Source organism: Strix uralensis, chromosome 26 (assembly GCF_047716275.1).
Source record: "Strix uralensis isolate ZFMK-TIS-50842 chromosome 26, bStrUra1, whole genome shotgun sequence".
Lineage (NCBI taxonomy): Eukaryota > Metazoa > Chordata > Aves > Strigiformes > Strigidae > Strix > Strix uralensis.
In genome coordinates, this window is record NC_133997.1 from 4,155,379 (window position 1) to 4,182,008 (window position 26,630).

The 26,630-nt window shown below is 43.0% G+C and overlaps 1 protein-coding gene across 3 annotated transcripts in view; it reads left to right on the top strand.

Moving 5' to 3' along the window:
* The window catches only part of UBASH3B (ubiquitin associated and SH3 domain containing B), a 75,729-nt gene that overhangs the window by 13,092 nt on the left and 36,007 nt on the right, over positions 1-26,630 (top strand). The window lies entirely within an intron of this gene.

Sequence of the window (26,630 nt, forward strand, 5' to 3'; positions counted from 1 at the left end):
AGCATTATAAGGTATTTGCCTGAGGATACAACAAGAGTCTCCTGCAGTACTGAGTTTAAATCTCGGTAATTTGAATTTGCCATCAGGCCATAAATGACACAAAAATATACTCTTATGTGGCAATTAGATACTGTTCCAGGCATCTAGCTCAACTTTCCACCTACTAAATATTATTTCAATTTTGCTGCAGCATATCCCCAAGTCTTACAGAACCTTTGATGTGACTTTCATTTCAGTAATAGACATGAAATTTTGTGGTTTCATAGGTTGGGTGTAAGCAATGGTAAGGAAGGAATCCTTTTACCATGCTGCTTTATCTTTCCCTTACTTGCAACACATTAGTCTTGAGTGTCAGGAGCGTGCAGTCAGTTTATTTGTGGAGTATCTTTCTAATCACAAAAGTAGTTGAAGCAGTTGAACAATTCAGATGAGATTATGCAAATGGAATTGAATGTTGTGACTAGATAATTGTCCCTTTGCTTCAAGGTATGCGTCAAAGGAGAGACAGGAATGAAAATTCCTGAAAACGACGGCTTTTTTGTTACTGTTTTCGGTGGTCTGTGTGAAAACAATCAGCGAATCCTAGCAGCATCCCATCTACACCTCCAAGGTCTTGGGCAGAGTTGTTTCCACTGCTGAAGAGAGTAGTTTAAGGTCTGCCCTGCGGCTTTTGAAGTTTAAGGCAAAGCTGAGCTTTGCAGCAGCACGCCAGGCAGTGGGAATGCCATCCTTTGAACCGCGCGCTCCGAGGAGCCACACAGGTTTCCACAGGCTCCCCCGCCGGGCCCCGCGTTCAAGGAGGAAAACGGGATGAATTTAGTTGCCAATCTGGCAAAGGATTCAAACGTGGTGCTCAAGTTCAAACACATGAATAGTTCCATTGGTTTTAACTGAGATTACTCAGGTGCGTAAATGCACGGCTAGCTGGTGGCCTTTGAAACAATTTTGGTTTTCAATATTGTGGCGCAGGGTGGAGTTTTGCTGATAGTACTTTGCTGTTGTTGTTACCATTAGCTAACTGCCATCCCACATTAGAACTGCTCGATTTGGTTATCTGGATTAGTGTCTCTAATTTCATTTCCTCTTGGGTGTTAATCAAGAAGGCTTTTTCTCTTAGGTGTATATGTGCACCCTGTTTGTTCTGAAATGTGCAATTCCATTATTTGGCTCTAATTATTGACATACCCACTGCCCATGCTGTTGCCTGTGTCCCTGATCTGCTACTTCTAAAGCAACAGGGTTTCAAGACATTGCCCCGCACTAACTGTGAAGGTTCTGCCACCCCCTGCAATGTAAGGAAGGCAGAGAAATTTCCAGCAGCTTTCTTTGCCATCAGCAGGGTGATAAGCATTATCGCCATCCCCGTTTCACAGATATGGAAACTGCAAGTACAGAAGGATTAAGCTTCTGGTTTCGAAACTGGCTTTCAATTTTTTGGTTTTAAACATGTAACAACAGGCATGTGTGAGCGCTCACACATCCAACACCAGATGCATCACACTCACCATCTTTGAAAATTCTTGTGCAACTGAAATGGAAGCATTCAAAATCAGCACCTGCTTTTGAAAAACCAAGTCTGTGTAATTTGTCCAAAGCCAAACTACCAGTCCAATTTGCATCTACAACCCGGTGTGACATGTCTAACATAATCTACAGATTCAATAGCTATTTTCAAAGGTGATTTGGGGCTAGATTTTCAAAAGTATTTAGGCACCTAGACACACACCATCTTCCATCAGTTTCCAACTATCTTTTTTAAAAGAAACAGCAGGTACAGTCCTGCCCTGGTCCTCATGTGAAATCCAGGACCAACCCAAGATGCGTTCAGTTCATTCTCAGCAATTCTCTCGGCACCATCTTCTTGGCTGCTACCATGTACCATTCTGCACTTTCCTGCCTGCCAGGTTTTGCTGTACATCTGAAATGGCTCCACTCATACCTGTGGTGTTACGTTGCATTAATGCAGCGTATAAATCGGAAGAAAGAGAGACTTATATTCTACCTTATTCAGGTTAACCTTTCTTTTTCAATACTAGTGCTTAAGATCTTCTAACCACACGGAGGAGGCAAGGGGATCTAACATCTAACAGAAGAGCTTTCTTTAAAGATGTAGATTGCATTATAGGAAATGAGAAGCAATAATCAAAGGAAGTTCTTCATTCTCATTATCAGTTCTCACCGTCTCATTTCTCACAGTAGAGTACTTCTGTATATCCAGCACAGCCCCTCTCAATTCTCTTCATTAGAGACTGCAGCCTGCCTGCGTCTCATCATTGCGACCTCTGCACAGCCACAATCACCTTTCCCAAGCCAGCATGGATTTTTGCCTTTACTTTTAAACAACTCATTTTCAAACCTAGCAAAAGACACAGCTCCTTTGCCTCACAAATCAATCGCTATCAAAGCTTTCTTTTGTCTAGCCTCATTCAGAGCATGCTGGCTTGAAGAGGAATCATTCCCTCGGATTCAGCAGCCTTTGAATCGGGTTGTAAAGATTGATTTTCCTCCCTCACTTGTGTGCTATGATATCCAAGTCATCTATAAACCAGCTTCAGCCAGGAAATGTGATTAGCCTGGCCAGCGAGATTGGCATGGCTTCAGCTGGTCAGAAGACCAGGCTGAGAAGAGAACGTGTAAATGTTTGCAATAATTGGTGACAATGAATCTTCTATGCTGATGGCTGAATGGGATCTATTAAGACATGCAGAGAAGGACATTTAGGTTCCCATTCAAGAAAGGCCTAAACACATGTTTACATCCCATTGATTTCAGTGAATGGGATGGACTGATGTAGAGAAATATTTTGCTCTCTCCCTCCCGGTGCAAGCTAAGCACAGCGGGCAGCCTGTCAGAATAGGAGTCATCTTCCCACTTTGCACGTGTTCAAACTGGCTGCAGCAAGCAAATGGCAGTGGGAAACCCACCCCCCAGGCTTCAGAGGGCACTTCACTGGTGCTGGTTAAAGTTTTCAGAAGGCCCTGAAGCATGGAGGAGCAGGTTTGACTTTTAGGAGGTTTCTGCATCACCGTCAGCATCCAGCTCTGTGCCATTTTGGCCCCACCGGGCTTTCAGTGCCAGCTGACGTGTTTGCAGAGCTTTGCCTCTGCGAGCGACGTTTGGGGAAACAAGAGCAGCAGATGAGGAGAGGGCCGGAGCCATTGCGACCTCCCGTCCAGCTGCAGACCCTATCCCTCCCCACAGCACTCCTCCAGCGTTAGTGTCAACATGTGGCAAACCTTTCCTCCCCGTTGTGCTAACACTTTCCAGGCATGCTCCACCGGCAGCTTTTGCCAGGGCTGTTGTGCATGTTTTTCCCCTTCTCAGGGTCTCCGCTTTTGCAGAATCTCCTATTCCCGTGATGCGATAGCTCACAGCAAAGCAGCACTGAACGCGTCCCAGAAACAGAGTCCCTGGCTTCCTTTCCATCTCTTCCCTCTCCCAGGAGGGTGTGGGGAGCGCAGCACACAACTGTCCTTGCTCTGGGCAGGAAACAAAGGTCAGAAATCTGGAGCTGTAAATCTGCCACCAGTAGCTATTTCTGGTTTCAGCGCTGGTTACAGAAATATGCTCTGGTGACAGGTGATTTTGCTGGCCCACCTTAGGTGAAATGTTGAAATACAGGATTTTCGTGTCTTCCTCTCTCCCCTTTATGACGCATTCAGAGGAGAGAAACAATAATTCTCCCCCCTAAACTATGCAAGTTTTAGAACTGCTATGACTTTTTATAAGTCATATTTCTTCTGGTTTCTTGCCAAGTCCAGTGCAGCCCCTGGAGCACTTCTGACTTTTACCCATTTCCATAATCTTGACAAGCTATAACAAAACCACAGAGTATCTAGAAGATAGCGGAGCCTCTTCCTCCACCCAAACACTGGGTTTGCTCCCTGCTCTGCCTCTCCTGCCATCCTGGGGAACTTGTCATGACACAGCACACGGGCCCTTTGTCTCCTGTGTATTTCTGAATCTGGGAAGGAAAGGGCTTCTTCCAGCTCTGCAGCTAGCTAGCTCACTCAGAACGTCTTAAGGCAGTTGCATATCTATGCAAATACAACATATCTATAATGCTGAAAATCCCCAAGATTACTTCGAGCTAGTAGCTGTAAAAATACCCAGCAATATACCTACTTACTATATATATATACAGGCATATGCACACATTTGTATATGCATACACAAGCATATGTTCCTACAATATATACAATGAAGTATGCAGGGTATGTACAGTTGAAGTTAGGCAGCAATTTGTGGCCAATGTGTGGTTTTCCCTTTTTTTTTTTTTTTTTTTCTTCTCTCTCTCTCCAATACAAACCAAACTCTCTGAATTAGCAGTAGAAGCCAGGAAAAGAACCTGGAGCCTGATGACAGGCACCGGTTACAAAAGCTGCGTGGCATATTCCAACCAGGCAGCGAAGTGTTGCGGAGGGTCTGCAGCGTTAAGTGATTCAGACCACAAGCAAATGACGTGCAAGGGCTGGCACCAGAAACACAAACCTGCCCTGCAACATATTTGTTCTGATGAGGTATGTCTTCCTGACCACGCTCGTAGGAACTTGATGCCTGATTAATAAAATCTAACGTTTGCACAACATATTACATGACAATTTCACCCATGCTTTGCAAGTTGTGGCCTGGATTAACAGCAGGCTGTTGTCAAAGAGTATATAGGACAGGGCTTAGAAAGAACAGGACACTCAGCAAATCACCCTCAGACCCTTATTGAGATGAACAGTGCTTTGGGGAAAGTGGTGTGTATATATTGTCTTGCAAGGCCTCGCTTTCTGTGGTTTCATCTAAGAGATGCACCCCATCGCATGGTTGAACACATACAGGATGTGAGCCAGTGGTTTCAGGAAATGAATGGGCTTAATTCTGATCACGTTTGCACAGTGATAAATGAGCAGTCCAAATCCCCTGCTGCCAGTGGGGCTCTACCACAGTTATCACACTGAACTCAGCCATCAGTCCTGGCCTGCTACGATACAAGAGATGTCAGAAATCATTTGTCCAGGCTATAAAGAACAGCGGCTTGCCCTTCCTCTCATGTGCACACATAAAAATATAAGACTCGCACAGATGAAAGGTTCATTTAACTTAATATGCCACTAAGCAGTTCTTCTGTTCTTACTCTGTGCCAGTCAGCAACTTGGAAATTTCCTGAGCCAAACTTTGCGTTTGGCCCAAAATGCTTGGAAGCCACCATTAAGCCAATCCTAACTTAGATTTCCTTTTCTCAATGCGTTTATACTTTAACCTCCACAACACTATGTGCCACTAATTTCCACCACTCAGTAATGCATTATCTTAAAAGTACTTGAGTGAGTTTGCTTATGTTTTTAAGTACAAAAGATCTTGACTCTTTTAAGCTCAGATCTTAGGTTGTCTGAATAACCATCTAAATGTACTCCAGAGGATGCCCAAGCCTCCTGAGCTTTTATTTTAGGTGGCTTAAAGACACCTAGAAGCATCCAAACTTGAGTTTAGCAAGCAAGATTTCAGCAGAGAGGACTGAATTTTACTGGTAGAAAAAAGACAAATATCTGCCTTCCCACTCTCCCCAAAGATACCCAAGCCCTTTATTCCTCAGCCACTCATTTGGGTACTGCTTGTATATTTTTTTAAATTGATAGACTTGGGGAAAAAGCATGGCCTTAGTTCTTTTAAATGCATTTGACAGAAGTTAGTTATTAATCTTAGTGTAAGATTTGACAGCACAGAAGGGATTGGGTCATATCACTTTAATCCTGGCCTTCAATGGGTATTAATAAATCCATAGTTCATCTGGGCTGGGCATCTTGCTGTAACTCCAGGAAGTACTACACTGAGGCTACGAGCATATTATGGAGAGATTTCAAAGACAATACTGCAAAGCCACATGGAAATCAATGGGAGCACAGTTGAGACTTGTAATCAAGTCATAGCGAATGCAGTTCAGAAGAGTCTGATCTTGTTGATTTTTGAAGGAAATGGAGAGAACCGAGGAGGCAAGTTACTGCAAGAGTCCAGACAGAGATCGGTGGCTATTACTTAGCTGCATTCTCTCTTAATGGGAAGCAGAAAGCATTCAGTAGAAGCGAGAAATCCCCCTTCTCCCTTTCAAGTTAAAAAATGAACTTAAAGTTTCAACGTGAGAACTGTCTCCCGCCTGCTGCTTGGTATTCCCCTATTCTCCAGTCTGCAACAAGGGCTGTGTAATACTTCAGTATTAAAGTATTCTGAACTCAGCCTAGGTTGAACACCCCAGAAATTAGTCAGCAAGAACAGGAGCGAGCCATTATCAGGCAAATCAGTCATGTGTTTCTTCTCTGAGCCAGCTCTGGAATGAACAGAATTATAAACCAGTTTACAGAATCATGTAAAAATGTGATATAAGCAAATCTCAGCGCCTAATTCCTTTGATTCTTAGCTGGGCTTATTACAGGATGGGTCATAACAGTTAATTGAACACGAGGGGGAAACAATACAGGAATAGTTAGAAGCAAAGTCTGTCCCTCTGGTCTGTGCCGTTTTATCCAGAAGCGAGTACCCCCACGTGAGCGTGGGTCCGCACAACCAAGAAACTGGAAGGACCTCAGAATTTGTTCTGCCGTTAACGTAGTCTACAGTCTGAACAAGAGCCAAATTGTGAAATCACTGGGATTCCTGCCATCCGATTTCCTTCGACCTGAATGGGAAGGTCACAGCCTCTACATTTTAAAAGTGACTAAGACTAATAAACAGCTGGGCTATCTTTTGGTAGCAGAAGAAGGTGTCATTGTATCTGCTATGTGGGTGGGAAAACTCCTTACTTCTATTTGGTCTCTTTTGTCTATTCATTTGTCCTGGACACTTGATCACAGAGCTTGCTCTAAAAGCTGTGCTTGTCCCCTCAGCAGCAGGCAGGGTGCAGACCCTCAGCTGGCGAGCACAACGAAGGCCATGAGATCATGCTACGACCACCAGTGACTTCATGCGAGCTGCACTTCTACCTCTCTTTCTTCAGAACAGGTCCCTTCAATTGCAGGAGGATTTTCCCCGAGTAGAGTTCACAAGTAAAAGATGATGCTTGGCAAAACAGGAGAGGCCAGAAGGTTCAGGGACAATTGCAGGGTTACTGGGATAAGGACTCTACCCAGATGAGTTTGAGGAGAAGCACTTTGACACTGAAGACTGAAATCTGCATGTGTAGTATGAATGAACCTTTATTCTGCAACCAAATGCACACCAGATGCTGGGATTAAAACTGAAACTTTTCCCTATAGTCCTAGGAAGGCAGAATAAAATCTAAACATGGGCCACTTCAAAGCTCAGCAGCGTTTGAAAGCTACTTTGCTGTGATCTCTGGTGGTTCTGCTCTTAGCAGGTTCAGCAGTTGTAGTTGACAGGAGATTCAGCTGCTGACGGAATGGAAAAAGCTTCACACAAACCAGTCACTTTTTAATTTAAGAGCAAAGCTGAAAGTCGTGTGAATGACCCAAGTATTGGGCACTTTTATAACCCCCACCTCGCCCCCGCCACAATCACACATCCTGCACACGTCTTGGACGGGGTGGGGGCTTGCCAAAGTCTACAGGATTACAATTTGGGGAAATACTGAAGGGAGAAAATTAGACCATTGGCTTCTGTTACAGCCTGCAGCCAAAACTAGATTACAACAACACAGTCCACTTCCTTGAATGTTTGTGCTGAGAGGTGATAAATCTCAGTATTCGCTATATAAAGCCCCTCTACCTATTATTAAGAACGATTCCACTGACACTATAGTCTTTTACGCAGAAGCCTCAGAGCGTTTTGCAGTGCTGCCTGACAGGGCTGTCGGGGGGCCACCCTGTGCCTGCGGAGTGGGATGTCCTGGGTGAAAGCTGCTTTCCAGGGGCAGGAGTTGCCCCCCCAAGACCCCGGCTGCTGCCTGTCCGTAAGAGTGCTGCAAGCTCCTTGTTCAAGCTTTGCTTTCAGTTCCTTGCAGCAACTTGAGCCCTTACGGATTTACCTACTTGGTGGCTTGTCAGGCAGCCAGACACTCCTAGATATAGCCAAGGGCTGTGCTAGTTTGTGTGGAAGGGGAATAACCAAAATGATAGCGCTACTGCAGAAATGACACTGCTTTGCGAGAGGAAAGCTTCGTAAAACAAGGGCCGAGACCTATGCGACACATCTGACCCGCTCCCTCTTTGATGCTAGGAGGTCCCAAGGATGATAGACTGTTTACTCCATTCTCTGTCTTCTCTCTTGAAGCTGTGAGTACTTCAGGGCAGGGATTGTGTCTTATCCTTTGAGCAAACAGGAGCTCTGGGCCTGAAGGAAGTTTAAGCATCTCTCTCAGCCCGCATATTTTAGCATGCCTGAGGAGCCTGGCTGTGAAAGCTCTGGGGAACTGCAGACCGGGTTCAGCTCTTAAGCTAACAGAATACATGGGATAGGAGAAAGTATAGTAAACAACTCTGGGTTATTACTGTTTATTTGGTAGGGGTTTGGGGGATGTAGGTGGTGTGATTTTTTTTTTTTTTTTCCCCCAGTCACTTCATAATTTCTTGACTATTGGGTTGTGCCATGTTATGCTGAGAATTGATGGTTTGTTCCTGTGGAAATAGATGGAGCATTCGAAGAAACAACACCCTGTTAGTTATGAGCAGATTTAACACCCCTGCAAAGCTACCATCTGCCACCAAGAAAGGGAAATTAAAGCAAGATGCCTGAGATTCAGACGGCTGCCAGGGTTTGCCTGCCTCCTTGCTTTCTGCTTTCCTTCTAAGCAGTGATTTGTCCTAGCTAAGCATCAGCAGAAGAGAAAGCTGACACGCAGTTCAGGTGATGTGCCATTAAAAGAGCACGTCTATAATTTCTTGAAAACGAGAAACTGTTGGGTTTGTTTGGGGTTTTGGGTTTGTCATTGATAATTGTCAGCCTTGGGGCTATAATTAGCTTTTCTGTACAGTGTATTTATACAGGGGAAAACGGTGCTTTAAAGATCATGATTTTCCCTCTGTTAAGAAAATGGTTGTACCACATGCTGTTTGCTCTCTGCTGAGTCTTTCAGGGCACAGATGAATGCAAAGCTAGCAGCACCGTTCATCTCACCCCATCGATAGCACAGGAAGTGGTTCTCGGAGTATTTCCTAGTCAACTACAAGAAGGAAGTACTCACCAAGGCAAGACTCCCCAAATGTCACACTCCAGGTCCAGACCAAAAGGCCGAGGGGAATTATATTCCTATGGGGACACCCACAATATATCCCAGCCTACAGACAAGGGCAGCGCCTGTTCTATAATGGTCTTAATCTAAGCATGAAGGCAGAAGAAGGGAGCAAGAGCCAGGTGGTATATACAGATCAGATGGATTCACTGCTGGCAGAAAGAAGAGAGACTTCTGTCTCTGTGAGGGCACACAAAGGGACTGGCGTGAGGAGAGGCAGCGTTTGGATAAAGGAGAGAGGGATTTCATAGGATTGAGGAACTTTGCATGAATTTATAAATAGCCATTCATTTAGACCGTGATTCTTTTTGGTATTTCCACAGAGGGTTGCCAAACTCCACCCATAGCTGGAGACTGAAGGACACATCTGTGGCACTGCACGGGGACGTTATCTGTGCTGTGATATCTTGGCGGTGCCTCATGGCGTTGGAATGCAGCATCCTGCCACGAGGGCACTGAGCTTTATCAGGGGGATGGGAAAAATGATGCCAGAAGTATAAGTTTAAGCCTTCTGCCTTTTCTTGGGGGTGGACTGTCCCTAGCCAGCTGTAAGCACAAAAATGACCAACAAAGCTTGTTGGGTTGTTTGGTTCTTTTTCTCTTTTCCAAGTCACTCAGCATGACGTGGTAAAAAAGCAAGCATGCCGGAACTTGCTTTCATCGGCTCCTCTGCCCATTTGCAAGGTCATAGTGATTGAGAACCCATTAAAAAACCCACATTCAGGATTATTTCTATGTTGCTAAAAAACAGATTAATTTCTATAAATGTACTGATGTGCTCAACACATGAAAATCAGAATTTCCTGGAAGTAGCTGGACCAATCCATGACCATTATCAAGGCGATGGACTTTACAGAAAAGGCTAGACAATTCCAGAGATGTGAACTATTCACCATTAGTAATAAAATTCATAACATGACTCAGTCAGATGTTTTCAACTCTAATGAGCTGAGATAATTCCAACATGAAATTTTACTGTATATGCTTCCTTTTTTCCTTTCTTTATAAATGATGTCCCCATCATTCTGCCACTAACATTCCTACTTAACAGTTTGCCCTTAAGTCCCTGCATGTATTATTATCTATGAAAAGACAATTCTTGAGGCAACAAATAGGAGCAGAAGAAAGATGAGATTTTTTTTTTTTTTTCTTCTAACGTTCAGCGAGCGGGACATGGGAATTAGCTTGTTCCTTGTTCTCTCACTGAATTACCGTGTTCTAAGTTTAGCTACTAAACCCATTCGTGCCATGGTTTTCTCTCTGTTAATAAGGGTAATGGCTACCTGAGACGGCAGCATAGAGTGTAATCCTCTGAGCGCTGTAAAGCATTCTGAAATTCTCAGAAAACAGAGTGCAGGAGTAATGCTTACCTTCAAATTACGGAAAATTCAAATTTACTCCTAAGTGAAACACTGTCCCTTTAAGTCATTAAATATGTAACTGCAATACAGACACACTTAAATAAATTATTTAAAGTTATTTCTAGTTGTGTGTGGGAGGTGGGTGGGCGATGAAGTTGGTACTTAGTGGTTAGAGCAGCCTTTAGCCTTTACATTTCTCCCTGCTTTCGCACGAGCATTTTTTTTTTTTTTTGTCTTTTTGTCTTTTTAACTCCTCTGTCTGATACAGACAATTGAGCTGGCTTTGATCAAACTTTCTGGGAGGTTGTTCTAAGTTTTCTCAGGCCTATTTATGCATCTTGAAAATGTCGGTTTGCAACAATAGAAAAGCAGCTTCGCACTGTCCCGTTGGTGACATGATGAGAGGTCAGGAAGGACTACTCACATTGCAGAAGGCTTGTCAGACTCTTGGTTTCTATACTTTTTATTTAAGGATTAAAACATATCATTTCCATGGGATTCTAGTGGCTTTCTTCATGAAACTTCATCTGTCTACAACCAAAACTCAAAAGTCATTCCTAAGCCTGAATTACAGCCCTGTGAATGTTCCTTAACAAACCCAAATTTCGATACCAAATTCTCTCCCCATCTATCACACATCTTATCACTGCAGTACCCAGGTACAAACATTCCTGCTGCAGGAGACACAGCAAATCACACAAACCTCAGTGCTGACTTCTCCATTTTGACATACTTCTTTCCCTTCTATTTCCTCTTATAAAAATTGTTGGGAATTTAAATTGTTAGGAACAATTTTTAGCAGACAATTGGGCCTTTTTCTTTTAAACAAATAAAAATTTGAGTTTTGCAACTGAATTTAGTATGAATAGGATTTAGTTTCAGAGAGAATCAGGCAAACAGCAATGCTAGAAGAGGAAAAGCAATGATTCTCTGAAAAAAAATTCTCAGAATAGTTCCTACAGGATCAAAAAATACAGTTGCAGTTGACTGAGATCCGGATTGAGAAGGAACTGCACATACTCATGCACCAAGAACAGACACATCACCCTTGAATGCTGAATATATCATTCCTGTACATGGCTCTTCATGTGCATTTGTTTACGAGTTGCTTCCCTCAAACCTAAAATGAGCCTAGCATACAGTTTCTGTCTTTCTCCACTATCTGCTAGTGCCCATACAGCATGGCCACAATCAGACTCTGTTGACTGGGTATAAAAAACGCTCACTATTTCAAGGGCAGACAATTTCTTGAGTTAATAAGAAAATCTATTGAAGTTTTGAAAATGACAGTGTTTTTAAGGAGCTCTAGCTTAGACACGGCAAATACAAATGAAGCCACTTGATCTATCCTTACAGGCTTTCACATACTATACTACAAGGGAAGAGAATTCTGGTTCCTCACAACTAGTCGTTATGATTTTTGCATTAATAATGCATATGCTGGTAGAACCAAAAAGCCTCCTTCTGACATCAAGGTCACAAGCTAGCAAGCACTGTTCATACATATATTGATGCCCTTTACGACAAAAAGCTCCACCTATGTAATGGAGAGGTAACATGGTGTGAATACAGACAGGGAAGACGTGAGTTGGGTCTCTTTAACCAAGTAACAAGCGATAGGACAAGAGGGAATGGCCTCAAGTTGCGCCAGGGAAGGTTAAGACTAGATATTAGGAAGCATTTCTTTCCAGAAGGGGTTGTTGGGCGTTGGAATGGGCTGCCCAGGGAGGTGGTGGAGTCCCCATCCCTGGAGGGGTTGAAGAGTTGGGTTGACATAGTGCTGAGGGATCTGATGTAGTTGGGAACTGTCAGTGTTAGGTCAATGGTTGGACTGGATGATCTTCAAGGTCTTTTCCAACCTAGACGATTCTGCGATTCTGTGAGGGAAGATGGGGACTGTAGCACAGGAAGAACTGCCCGCTTCGTCATCCTACACAGAGATGGACTTTGCATGGCAAATAGGAATGCAGGACCCTGTCTACCCGTAGAGCTTCCTAGAAAGACAGAAACATCAACCCTTTTAACATCCCATGTGTGCGTAATGCTATTTATTTCCCTCCGCAAGCTACTGACCCGAGACTGAGCTACATTTCAGCATGCACAGCATGGACATTATAGATGAGCTCTGACTGAGGATGTCTTTCAGGGGTGGGGTTTTCAGAGGAGGCTGAAGAAGTTAAGCACTTTAGATCTTTGCAAAGCAAAGTGATTTTAAAAACGAAAGTTGATTTGGGACACTCACACTTCAGGTTGCCTGTAAAAATCCCACCTCAAGGTGCTCCAGAACGCACGGGAAGAAAAAAAATCATCAGACTTTGTTCTGCTGAAGTCCCTACAGTAGAGAGCTATCAACAAAGCAAGGGAATTCAGAGAAAAGCTGCAAGGAGTTAATGGAAGGAATAAATGAACGTTGGCTGAGTGACAGGGATACGAATCTCATGCCCTTACTGGAGCATCACGCACTGGGGAAGTGGTTGGCACGTAGGACCAACAGCCCAGTGCTGTTACGGTTAGTGGCCGTGCTCCTTTGATGTGAGTGCCAGAGCTCTGGCTCTGAGGACCGTGGCTTCAAACCCCGCTTTCAATCCGTGCAAAAGAAGTCCTTCCTTAAGCAGCCAGAAGGGAATGCAATTAAGGTTGCCTTGTGAAGTTCATAAAGGCTAATGCATGAAAATGAGCAAAGACAAATTACGGTGGAGTATTAGGAAGAACATTTCTAATTGTAAGGTCAGCTGGCCTCGTTCCTCGAGCCTCTGAATGCTGAGATGAAGAAAGCAAATGAGACGATACTACCGGGAACAATTCTGTGCTGTCTGGGAGATGGGCAGGATGAGTAATATGGAAACTCCTTCTCTACAACATAATGCACTTTTTCAGCCTTTCTCTAGAAATTCAGCCACAGTTTCTGGCACTTACTTATGAACCTGTGTCCTTCAGAAATGAAAATCTTTTTTTTTTGGTTCTTTTTGCCAAGCTGTTTTCTCTCTCCCCACTGGCATGTTTCCTTAGCATAGTTTAAGATGTTAGCATGGGCTTTACTGATGCAGGAGAAAGGACTATCTCCTCTCCTTAAACTCTCAGTCACTGCTGGAATTGGTCTCCAACTCATGTTAACATATTTGGCTCTTCTTTCTGGTTTGTTTTCAGAGTTTGGCTGTGACTTGAGCTTGACTTACAAAGATACCACATGCACACACTGGGGAAAAAAAAAACCAAAACAACAAAAAAAAAACCCACACCAAAAAACTTGTTCTCAGTGTTTCCTGCCATGAAGAGCCAGATATTCTGCCTATTCTGGCCTTCTTTCCAAGCAGCTTTTGTAGGCTTGGATGGTTCTTGTAGTTTTAGTTCAAGGAGGGAAGCCTGGGAAACCACCACCTTGAATCTATCTCCAGTCTTAGGATCACCCACTAACTTCTTGGTTTTTTCCTACGTCTGTTTTCCAAACTGTAAAATGGGAATATTCCATTAGTAACTCAGGCACTCTAGCGAAAACCAGCAAGCTTCTTCATGAGAGTGTAACTGTGGGAATTAGCATATTTGTCACAAATGTACCAGTGATTAAAAGTGTTTCAGGGTTCATTCATGCCTCAGTGGGGAATGTGAGGTGAATATGAATATGCATGTACATTTTTATTCTGTATCTCACATCTTCCCAGACAGCTGCGGGGCGTGGGGATGGACAAATGGTAGCATTATTCTGAAGTATGTGTGAGTATCTCTCACACATTCATGCACAGGGAAAAAATCATAAGATGATGGTTAAATAAGTCTTTGTGTAATTTTTATCTACGATTTTCCACTGTGAGTCACCATAATTTACATGTTATCTAACACCAAGAGTCCCAAGTTTGTGTTACTTTCTGATCTATTCAATGCTCAGTGCGGGAAATCGACTTCTTGAGGCTTTTCCAGCCTGCTGGAAAGAGGTCCTCTCAGAATGAAGGAGTTAATGGTTTGCTAGAATAACTGTCATCAGACAATTGTGTTATAAAGAGCAGCAGTTACCAAAATACATTTTAGCCTGCAGCATACAAGAACAATACAGCTATTGTACTGTAACCACAGAACTTGGCACACAGATAAGCTTGAAAGGGAATCATGTTTTGTTTATTACGGAAGTGATGGAATCCATTGAAAGGTTATTGTTTGACTCCTTTTGAAGCAAATTCCAGCCCCTTTGTGAAGGGTGTTTGCAATCTTTGGGTCAAAGGCAGAAGGCAGTTTATTCAGTGGTGTTACCTTTCTTCCAGCAGAGAGAGTCTGAAGGATAACAAGATCAACCTGCCTCCAGGTGACCCTTCAGAAACCGCTGCCAAACCATAATTTCTATTACAGAGGCAAGGAAAGGCTGAAACGTTCAGTAGAAGAGTTTATCAGAATTTTCTGTTTTCATCAGAAAACCCACTCCCTAAAAATAAATCGAGTTTGAAATCAGAACATTCTCAGCTCTTTTCAACAGTGACGAAAAATGCGTGTTCTGTTTGCAAACATGTCGTTCTCACTCAGGAAAAAAGTGGATTTTCAGGCTACATAAAATGCTTAATCCTCATGGAAGTGGACAAGGTGTGAGGCTGTCACTTATTTGCCTTTTACCCAGGATCATGTGTTCTGGTCTTAATAAAGGTCCTCCACTGCTCGATCCGTAGCTCTGTAGCGTGTTATACTGATGGTCTCAGTTACCATCTTACACATTTCTTTGGCCACAAGCAACGTAAGAGGCTGCCTGAGCCCTACAGCTGGTTCAGGAGGGAAAAGGCTTCACATAAGCTCAAGAAGAACTTTTTCACACAGCAGATAACGACAGCGTGGAAGTCACAGAGGAAGGGTGTTGTAAAGGGGGAACATAGGTTCAGAGATCATCTATCACAGTCGTTCAGATACACTTTATGGCTCAAGAAATACTTAAAACTGCCAGTTGCTGAATGCTGGGAAGGCGCAAAGGTATGGGCAGAGGAAGATGACTTCTGTGTGCCTGCTTTTATACTGGTTTTAAGTACTCACTGCTGGGCACGGAACAGGAAAAAATAGTGGTCAGCATGGGCCTTTGATCTGATCTAATATAACACTCCCCAATTATCACAAAGATCAAAATGTCAAATACTGCAAGAAAAACAAAACAAAAAAAATCAACAGTGGATTTTAAAATGCTCACAGAGAAGGTTTTTTCAGCAAGTACAGACTTTTTTGCCTTTTCTGTATGAATAATACCTGAATTAGTTCAAGCCACCTTGATTTGAGAGAAGAGAGGAGGAAAATGATGGGGACTTTAATATAGTGAGTAGATTTTTAAGTGGTAGCAGACTGCCCCCAAAAATGCTCTTGCAGATCTCCCTATTAATGGGACAGAGGGATACAGAAAATTAGCCACATCCTCACCATAAACTCACATATATTTTTAATTCCCATGGGGAAGTGCCACAGAGTTTGAGGGATGGAAGAACTGGAGTTTATGACCACTTTTTCTCTCCATCTTGCACCTACTCCAGGAGAGGACTGCAAAACTTAGGGCTTATGACTAAGGACAGAAGCTTAATGAGACTGTCTTAAAGACAGTGAGATTTAATAACCAGAACATTAACACTTGGAATTTTTTTCATCATGGTCTCTAACGTTTTAGGATACATGTAAGTTGTTTTCTTAAGGTTTTCTCCCCAGCCAGGAAGGGTATGGATTGACTTTGCTTTTTCTAATGAAACTCATTGATTCTGAAATAATCACTTGGTATTAGGAGCTGTGCCATTAAATAAAAAAAAAATTTAAAAAAAGGGAAAATTACAGGATTGAGGAACTCTAATAATACGAATATGAAAGGGATTTTAGAATTCTTCAAAGGTTATTATGCCCTCAACACTTTGCTGATTTTTTAAAGTGCATAATTTCATTTGAGTCACTTCAATTACATACTTAAAAACCTGCTGATATTGCCTCCAATACTTAGAAAAACATCCCATTTTAGACTTTTTTTTCCATCCCCCACTGTATCTCCATTTTACTTTGACGGATACTTTCAGGCAACTTTTTAATTTTTATTTTTTTTAACCTCAGGAGCCGCACAGATGAAATCAGTTACAATTAGCTATCAGGTACAATGCAGAGCCATCCTAAATCTTCAGTCCTTCTGGTTGTTTTTCAGCAGAAGGTTTATTTTCTGTGATTTTAATTAACTTTGGACTTGGTATTACTAATTTTAAGCCAAGTTCAGTAGGGAGCAGTGGCATTTCATATACTGTGGGATCTTCTCCAAAATGCTTACACCTCTAATTAGAAATATTAAAGCCAAAGACATTCAGGCTTGGGTTTGTTAAGTTAAGCAGCAACATCCATATAAAACAAAACAACCCAAAAGCAACCTGGTATGACAAAAATACTGAGTGCCTGCTGATCCTCAGAGCCACAGATTTTAACAGCACATTTGAAAGTCAAGACAATTTTGTTTAGGTTCCTATTGAGATGCCTGACCTCAGTGACTGACATTTGAAATTTTTTCCCCAAATAATCAAAGTTCATGCTGCCTCACGCAGCCCACACCTTATAAAACCCTCCTCCGTCTTACAGATGCTGAAACCAAAGGCAGAGAAGCAGATCCCTCCCTCCGTGTAGCCATGCTGAACTGAAGCATACACATAAAACAATCCTTTTGCCCATCCTGAAAGAGTCAGAGCAATTTCTATAGATGTCTCAAAGGCTTTTGTAAGCCACTGGGATCTTCTTCTGCAGGCTCCAGCAGATTTTGGAAGAAATTTATGGTAACTTAAAGAATAGCAGCAGTGGCTAGAGACCTCGCTACCTCTATTTTGGGCACAGTGTAAAATGTGCTCAGAAAAAAATAGATTTGTCAACATAACCAGCAAAAGAGAACCAAATCCAGCACTCGATCTGGCTACTCAAGCTCCCCCCCAAGACTTTAATAGTCATGTTTCTCCGTGAGTTTTTCTTGGCCTTCCTTTTCTGCAATGAAGCAGCTCCTCCATTAGAAAAAAAGCTACTTCTAATTTCTCTTCCACCCATAGTCTGTCCATCCATCCATCCATCAGGGTACCACAGAGAACCACGATTTCATGATGTGGATGATGTGCAGCAGGAATTCATGAGATCTCATTGGTATTGGTGAATTACCAAACAATACAGGTTCTGTATTCATGTAAACACCCCAGAGACAAAAATAGGGAAAACTCAGAGAAGTATAAATGTGTTTATATCCAGAACAGTCTCCACAAAGAATACTTTGTACAGTTTTATTATTGTTGTTTTTTTCCCAGAAGCATCAGCAGTTCCTTAGGCGTGTAATTTATAAGAGACTAAAATCTAAATTATGCATCAAAAAGGGAGAGATGCAACTGCAGGGCAATAATGCATTTCAAAAATAACTTCAAATGTGTAGTTCAGCTCAGCAGCCTATAGCTGGAAACGAGTGCCCAGTCAGCAAAGGCAGCAGAGGAGTAAAAATGACTCTTCCCTACATATAAAAAACTGGTAGAGATCTTTATTTTTAAATCTCTCAGCAGCAGGGCTGTATCCTGGAATCCTGAATCTATTTGAAGGACTTAATCTGAGGGGGGGATCCTTCAGGAAGACACTAAACAAAATAGACAAGTCTTGCACGCAGGGCCGCTGGGTTTGCAGTACTGAACTCTTCCTTCATACGTGACTGGATATCCAAAAAGGACATTGCAAATCAACAGTGCAGAAACAATCTGAAATTATATTTCAAACTGAAAAGAATCCCTTCTGTTTAACAGACACACCACTATAATATAGCCCTGGGCAAACAAACACAAGTCCTCAAGCCGTCACTTTGAAATCTCAGAGAGATCTGCAAGAATATCTTTTAGTCCAATCTACAGCAGGGATATAACTTCCTACTAAGCTTCACTGAAACCTAGAGATGGGTGATCTTTTATTAATAATTTCTATCAGGCTTCTTATACAAGGGGTGTTTAGTTGAGAATAGAGAAACTGTGAGTCATACATAATGCTGCTTGCATGGTTTAAGGTAAAAGATCTTCCCTCTCAGCTCTTTTGATAGCAGAGAGACCACACTATGAATAGTTTGTCTCTCACAACTGGGTTTTTTTTGGCCTGTATGTACTAATTGGAAAGTATTGTACCGTTATTTTTATGATGGTACTGCTGAAAGATCTAAAGATACCATCACGCTGACGTCACGCATTACAGGAGTTTACAGTGCCGAGGGGAATTTATGATCTAAACATACAGGAGAAGAGGATGGAGTGCACCAAGAGGCAGAGAACAAGCACAGAAAAACAGAAGGCAGTCGCACTTTCACATAACCTTACACGTCAGAAGGTGATGCCCATGTCTGGACTAGTCATCTGACTCTTCTTCCAGGCAATGGGGAGAAACAGGCACTTCTAGAGCATGAGTCATCTGACCTATTTTAAATGCCGGCCCTTCCAAAAGGAAACGTGCCCTACAAGTGCCTCCACTGACTATAAAGACAAGTCTAGATGCAGGTATCTACAGTATGAAGAGCTATTTAAAAGGAAGGATGCCACCACCACCAAGATGCATTCACTTCACTGAAACTACCCACAAAGTGAGCAATTGAGGTCACCCGGGTTGGTTTAATAGACCAAATCCCCCTCAACCTTTCCTTGAGGCAAAAGTCCATCCTTAGGCTACTGCCATATCATGAGCCTTTTTAACTGTCCACGTTTACTGCCACAAAGAAACAAATTCAACCTGAAATTCAACCGGACAAAGGAAAGGTGGAGAAATCTAAGCATAAACCAGTGAAGAACCACCAGAACGGGATGATGTGGATTCTACTTCCATGTTGTCTTACTGTTTCCCACTAACAGCTGGCACTCAAAATATAAGCCATATTCTGCTCCCAGCAACCCAGATGGATTCACTCCAGATTTACTGTGAATCCAGCACAGTTTCTGGGGATTCCTGCCAGGATAACTGAGAAGAGCACATCCTCTCCAGCTCCCTTCACACTGCACTGCAAGAGTAGAAGCGTGAAACACTTGTTTGAGAGGTGACAAAGCCCTGTGCTCACAGGTGGCCACCTTACCTCTCTTGGTAGACCAAAAAAACGCATTTTTTTGCAGGGGGGGTGGTGGGAGGTGGGGTGTGCTAGAAAGAAAACTATAGCAATAGGGAAAGCAATAGCTCTGAGCTAGTACACCTCCCTGTACTCCCCTTCCCACAAACCTACAGGAGATGACTTTGGATATGCAGGTTTTTATCTCTCGGGGTTTAGTTTCTCATCAGGGCTGGGTTGCGAATGAAGGCCTTCGCTATCACAGTGAGCAAATTTTTATCCTTCACCAATATCAAGGCTGCAGTTCAGTGTTAGGACCAAGGCTGGAGCTGGTAACAGATTTTTCCCTTCCTCTTTTAACGGAGTTTCTCATTTTCCTCTTGCAACTAGGTTTACTGCTCCCAGGGAATGCAGTCACATTGAAATACTACCAGAATATGTGATCGTAATGTAAGGAGATACAACAATAATCACTGATTAAAAAGGAAGAATGAAAAAAGTAAGAGCTGGTGACAGGATTGCTAAATGCTGATCAGTGCTGTAAGACAGACTTTGATTTTTTTAATTAATTATACATTCCCTCATACTTTGTGCTGCTGTTGATTTAATTGGACTCCTTATTTTTAGACAACTTGCAGCAAGAGGAAGATAGGGTACAGCTTTCAGAAGCTCAGCTCTAGCCTAATTCTGCCTCATGCAATACCACTGGGAGCAAAATTAGGCTAATGCTGAGCTCTTCCAAAAGCCTTGTGGTCTCGATGCAGTTTAGCACACTGCATGTTTATCTGTCTTGCAGGATGGAGTAATTTCTATGCACTTTAGTCTGTCCACAGAGGAATCCATGCAGAACTGGGCTTAGCATCAGTAAACATCCCAAAACCTTAATGCAGGAAAGAGTAAGCGTTGAGCAGCAGATCATGGTACTGAGGTCTGTCTCCTACCAGCAGGATTTGCCCTGATACTCACACTTCAGCCTCACCCCATGCCATTTATTTGCGCCCTATATAGAAACGTGTCTGCCAGCGTGCTTTGCAGAGATAAAGCATTAGATGTTAAACTGCAAAAGGGCAAAGAGGAATGCACCAAGAAGGGTCTGTTTTCAGCTGCAGCCTGACATCATGTATTGCCACAGGTGAAAGGGACACAGGGGGACATAGAAGACCCCTGCATGCACACACTAATTCACATTTCATGGAACCTCCTTATCTGTGCTTCCCAAGGGTGTTTTGTGAAATTGTTGAGGGAGGTAGGAGCAGCGGGAGGCTAGCAGAAGCAGGTCTGTTGAGAGAACGGGGAAGGACTGAGGAAAGGTTACGTTATCTCACATGCCCGTACGCACGTGAACCAGCAGCCGCCAGCACTGGGAGCAGAGGAGCCTGCAGATCTGCAGCTGGGAGGCCCTTATCCCCCAATATTTGTTGACTTTCTTGAAGCCTCAGCTCCTGTAGCTGTGGGATCCCCCAGACACATATGTTTTGTTGAAACACATATTCTGCTCTTTTGGCTTTCCCAGGATAGTAATTTCTGCAAAACGTTCCCAATATATCTGCAACTGTGGCTGTATAAAAGCGCTTGTGTTGGTGTAGTTTAGGCACTTTCAGATCTGAACCCTTGTACAGTCCTGATCTTACTCGGGCTTTCACTGTCTGCACAAAAGCTCTGCCTACCCCGATGAATCTACGGCAGAAAAATGTGTAGAGCATGCGGTAGCTGCCTTTGAACCTTCACTGTCTTTGAACAACCAGCCCCGGGAATGCCAGAACTCACAAAGCCTCGTTTTGTGCACATGTCTTTCTGATAGTTGATGCTTTTCTTATGACTGCAGCATTTCTTCGGGCTTGCTTCTGTGAGGATCCTCTGATGTCTACTAACAAGTAAGCTCACCTCACAATCTTTTCCAGCTGGTGCACTCCTAGGGTTACTTATGGCTATCCAAGAATCTATTTTTACAGAAGCTGTAAGACATGAAATATCCTTGATAGCTCTACGCCTCTGTCACGCTGGGTTTAAATCTACTAGTAGGTTCAGAAGTTATTGTAGGAAGTTGGAGAGACTTGCAGACACACACATGGATGCAACACAGTCCTATAAGCCTCAGCTCCTTTGAGAACCAGCCTAAAGAAAGGCCTAACTACAGAGAAAAGCTTGAAACGTGTTCCCAGGACACCCTCAAATTTTAAAAACTAGAAGAAAATGCAAGAATTCACAATGCCTTTCTTTTCAATGTTTTTGAGAAGCGGGTTCCATTTGTTCAACTCCTTCAACTTAAAATTCTGTATTTTCTCTTTTTGCCCTAATCTGAGGCTCTCTAAGCCTGGTGATGGCAAGCCTGCAGCTGACTTGGGCTGCAGTTGGTAGGGCAGCAGCTCAGATGGGCAGTGACACCCTGAACACGTTTGCGTTCAGAAGGCAATGTTGGGCAGGGATAAAAGCAGGGCTGTGGCTTTCTTTTCCCGTGAAACCCAATGAAATGAGTTTGTCTCTTGGAATAATGGGATTCTGGACTCCAGAAGGGATCTCCCACCTCTCACAGCACACTTACACACACGATTTATCATACATGCCTTGCTATTAGCCTCTGAAATTTACCGCAAAGAATTATTCTAAACTGATATCTAGTATTCTCCTTTCTTGCCTACTTTTCAACAAGGCAGCTCTTAAATATTTACCAAGAAGGAAGCTCATGTCAGTATAGATGCTCTACCATAATCACAGGAGCCTGCATAACAAAGTACTCTTTAAAAACCAAGGGGATTTTATAACTGATCCTTATGTACACTAAGCACCTGTCATTCATTTAATTTATAGCTCTGTCTTATTTCCTCTCCCAAGAGCCCACTCTGACAGGGCAGAGAGAGGGGGTCTTGCTGCAAGCACAGCTATTATTTGGCAGTACCAGTGGTGCAAGGTGCTCTTCCTGGGTACCACCACTGACGTGCCACACTTGCTGATGCTGCTGTTAGTGACAGCTGCCTGGCTAGCAAGAGCTGAAGTGATCGGTGACATACAGCACAGGACAGCCTGCCTCATCAGCAGGATGGAAAGAAAGGCTGCGATATTACCACCATTCCTTCTGCGTTTAAGAAAAAAAAAAATCGCACTACTTCGCATGCTTTCGAAATATCAGATACACACACACAAAATAGATAAGATGGGGATCAGTTGTAAGATTTGCATCGTGAGTAATTTTAGAAATACACCCCCACACCAGTACTTATACTCCAGCGCGGGGGAGAGCTACGCTGTGGAAATGAGGTGATGCTAGTGTGTATGTGTGTCTGTCTGTCTAACAATACCTGCCTGAAAAGATCAATCTGGATAACAGGGTCTTCAAGGCAAGCATCCAAGACTTGGCCTCCTACACAACCCTGGCAATGGCATGAGGTGTGCCTCCACACAGGAGATGCTTCTGGTGAAGTGCTACGGCAAAGTGCTAGCTGTCTTTGGTGGCTGGCAAAGGAAAAATCATGAGAAAAAACACTTCATACTCAGACAACACATCGCATCTGAGATCGTTATGGTCAAAACTCTTAACTAAAGGGGAATCTCCCACCATTTAGGTACCCGAGCAATCACAAAACATCAGTAGACATATTGGCCAAGCAGATGAATAGAGGAGGCAGAGGACAGGTCAGGTTACATCTCAGTCCTCGTACACATACACAACGAGCTTTGTTCGGGCGGAAGGAGCAGGACTATCTCCTCACCTACTCCTAGGCCACTGTTCCCAGTACCTGACTTCTTGGGTGTCAGAAATTAAATGATAATGCTGAGAAGAGAAGGAAGGAGATATAACTAGACTGCGGGACCTGCTTCACATTGATTCTTGATGTGCAAAACACGGAATAGGAGTCAGTGCTGTAAAGTTTGCAGGTTTCAGCTTAGCCCTTGGGAATTCCCATCCCTTGCGGTCAGATGAAACCATGTGCTGAGCAGGTTTTAAGACCTAATGCTGCTTGCGTTTACTTAGATGGCTCAGAAGAGACTGAGATGATTAGGGGGGAGACCCGCTGAGCTGATGTTTCATGATCTATACTGTGGTTGTGCCCTACTGAGGTCTCTGAGCCCCACTGTCCCAGGCACTGAAGAGTGCTGCAACTGCAGAGAGCATTTTACAATGTTAAACAGACATCTTGGAGCACAGAAAGGTGAAGTTACTCCTCCAAAAACATGAGAACTAAGCGCTAGCGTAACCAGTGCATCACGACACCCGCTAGATTTGGAAGCCCTTAATTGAAGGCTATGAACTGGGTCAAGGAGAATCCCATGGCAAGGGGACAGAGCGGGGCTGTGCGGGTGCCGTGCTGTGCTGAAGGTTGTGACAGACCTTGGGTCAGATTCGCTGCTCGGGGGTTTTTCTGTGAGGGGGTGGGGGTGTTAAGTACAGTCCTGCTCCAGCAAATACACATCCATCTGTTACGTGCTAGCATCATATCCCCAGGTTTTCAGCGAACAGAAAAAAAGTGACTTTTCTCATGGCGAACACTTGTTTTAAAATCCTTAGAAACTCTGTTAGAAGAAAGAATAGACCCGAAGCCTTGATCCGCAATAACCTTTCAGCACATGCTTTGCAGGAGAGCAGTTGGCGTGTTCTTGTGCCTCGCTGAAGTCTGTAAGGACATGCTTGAAGTTAAATATATGCATAAGTACTCTTTGGTACAGGGATAATTACTAAATCCAGGTCTCATTAAGGTCTTCCTGTTTTCTTTTTTTATAATTCACTTACATATTCTGCAAGAATATGATCAGATACAGGAATGAAGACTGAACAGTTAGAACTGTCAGGCCATAAGAAATTATCAGGAAAGTATGCAGGGAAATATTCCCAGTCTGTGGTTAAGTTTTCTCATTACATTCTTAGATCCTTATTTATCTCATTGTTTCTCAGTTTATCACAATTCTTCATTTCCTGTTCCCTTTTAGACTTCAAACATATATATTTTTAATGTGGCTTTTTTTTAACCCTTCCATAGTTAGTATTTAAACCCGTTGGAGACTCTTGGCTAGACCTCATGTACAAATTCTGGAATACTTAACTGGACACTACAAGGACATTTTCAATATATAATCTGGTATTAGAGTTTAAAGTCTGGTCAAGAGTTTAAGACTTCTCATTGTTATTAATGTTATAATAGCAAAATAATTGTACTGTGCATTTTTATGGCTTCTGCCACTTGAGACAGGTAAAGGACAGATATTAATGCAGCAATACTTCATTCAGATTTGGGTATCTCACCTTATTTCAGTGTACAGGACTCTCAAAAGCATCTACATTTGTCTAAATTTCCTGCCCTGACAACAAGAAGTAGAAGCAGCAAGCCAAAGCTGAGCTAACTTAAAAATCTCCGCCAAAGTTTTTGTTACAGCTTCATTTGACTGCAGTTTTCCTGATGTTCTGGCCTGCAGGATTACTTTAGAGAGCTCACCACAACCTACAAAGCGATCTGAAGACATCCGAATACAGTTACCCAAATTGAAATTCAGACCAGAGCTCGTGAACTAACTTTTTTTTTTTTTTTTCCCCTAATGGAAACTTTGACATTAGCTTTAGCTTACTGGTTTAACCACACAGTTCAAAATCTCTGAGGCAAGAGGCTGAGACCTGTGTGCGATTTCTCACCCCAAGATGGAGCTTCTAGTACCATGGCACTCCCAACCCCAAGACTATTCGGGGGGGGGTGTTTTAGCCTTGAGTCAGTGGCAAGTGTGCCTCATCATCTGCTGCATTAACCCTCCTTTCCCCCATTTCCTACAGCACTTTGAGGTTCTTGCCCAGGTCTCCCATACGAACATTGACATAACATGGTCCTATCTAGATGGCAAGAAACAGTAAGCGAGGAATACTTATTTGAAATATTTGTATTATTGAAAATGGCAAGGCTTAAAAAATTTCCTGAACAGAGCTGTCTAGAGCAGGAGTCTATTTTGAGTATCTCTTTTTGCCTTTCACCCAACTATCTCAGCACCCCACCCTTCTTCCTTCCACCTTCCTTAATTTCTTAGACTTCCTTCTTGTTGCTTTGCGTGAGTCTATTTTAGGTGTGAGATTGTAGTTAGCTTCTCGCTAGGCATCTACTTCCCATTTTCTGTCTCTGGGGTTTGCCTTTTCAGCAAAGTTGTGAGTCCATTAGTACATAAAACGTGTAAGTTTCCTCATGATAGACAGCATTGCCCACAAAGAAGAGAAAATAACTAATTGAGAAGAAAATCAGGTCTCAGAATGAACACAGCTAGGCTTTTCCAAATGCAGGAAATAATGCAAAAACTGACTAGTGCAAAGAATACCAAATTGAGCTTGCCGAGTCCAGCTCAGGACATGGTGTCTTAACTCTTCCATCTCTGGCAAACAGATATTCAGACTAACCACAAAATATCATTGCTTTGATACTAACCATCGTCTTTCCACTTGGTAGAAAGTTATTCCATCTCATGCATTGACCAACTTCAATATTAAATTCCAGATGGGCCCATGAAGCTTTACTGTGGAGCCCACAGTGGGATTTAATTGTCATATATTCCTTCCCCTCTACTAGATGAACAGGGATTGAAACAGTGAATGGATTTGGCTATGCAGGCCCCAACTTGATGCTTCACTCTCTTTGAACAAGACTTTGGGGCTGCTTGTTGTTTGCAGATAAGGGAATGGTTAGTCCAAATCTCATTGCTGTCATGTCAGAGCAAGTTCAGACAAACATTCAAACTCTCCCTCTGAGGATGCGCATGATGCAAAGACCTGGACTCTAACCTAGAAGGAAGTTTGCATCACAAGTTTCATCACAAGACCCAAACAGAGTAACTCAATGCTTTGTTTTCAGTCTTTAGCTATACCATGTTGACGTTGGTCTGTGTTATCTCTACCCGCTTCCTCTCTGTCGGGCCGGGAAGACTTCCCCTTAGCTCTGGGGTTTACTCTGTCTCTGGAGAACAAGTCAACTCTCCACTGGCAGTCAAGAGGAGCTAAAACCACAAGGCTCCTACTAATAGGAGCAGCACATCAACACCTCCTTGCATCGCACTGAGAATTAGTCCCAGAAAATGAGGGCCTTGGTGGCCTGCAGGGCTCAAGTTCCGGGTAGAGCCCAGTGTC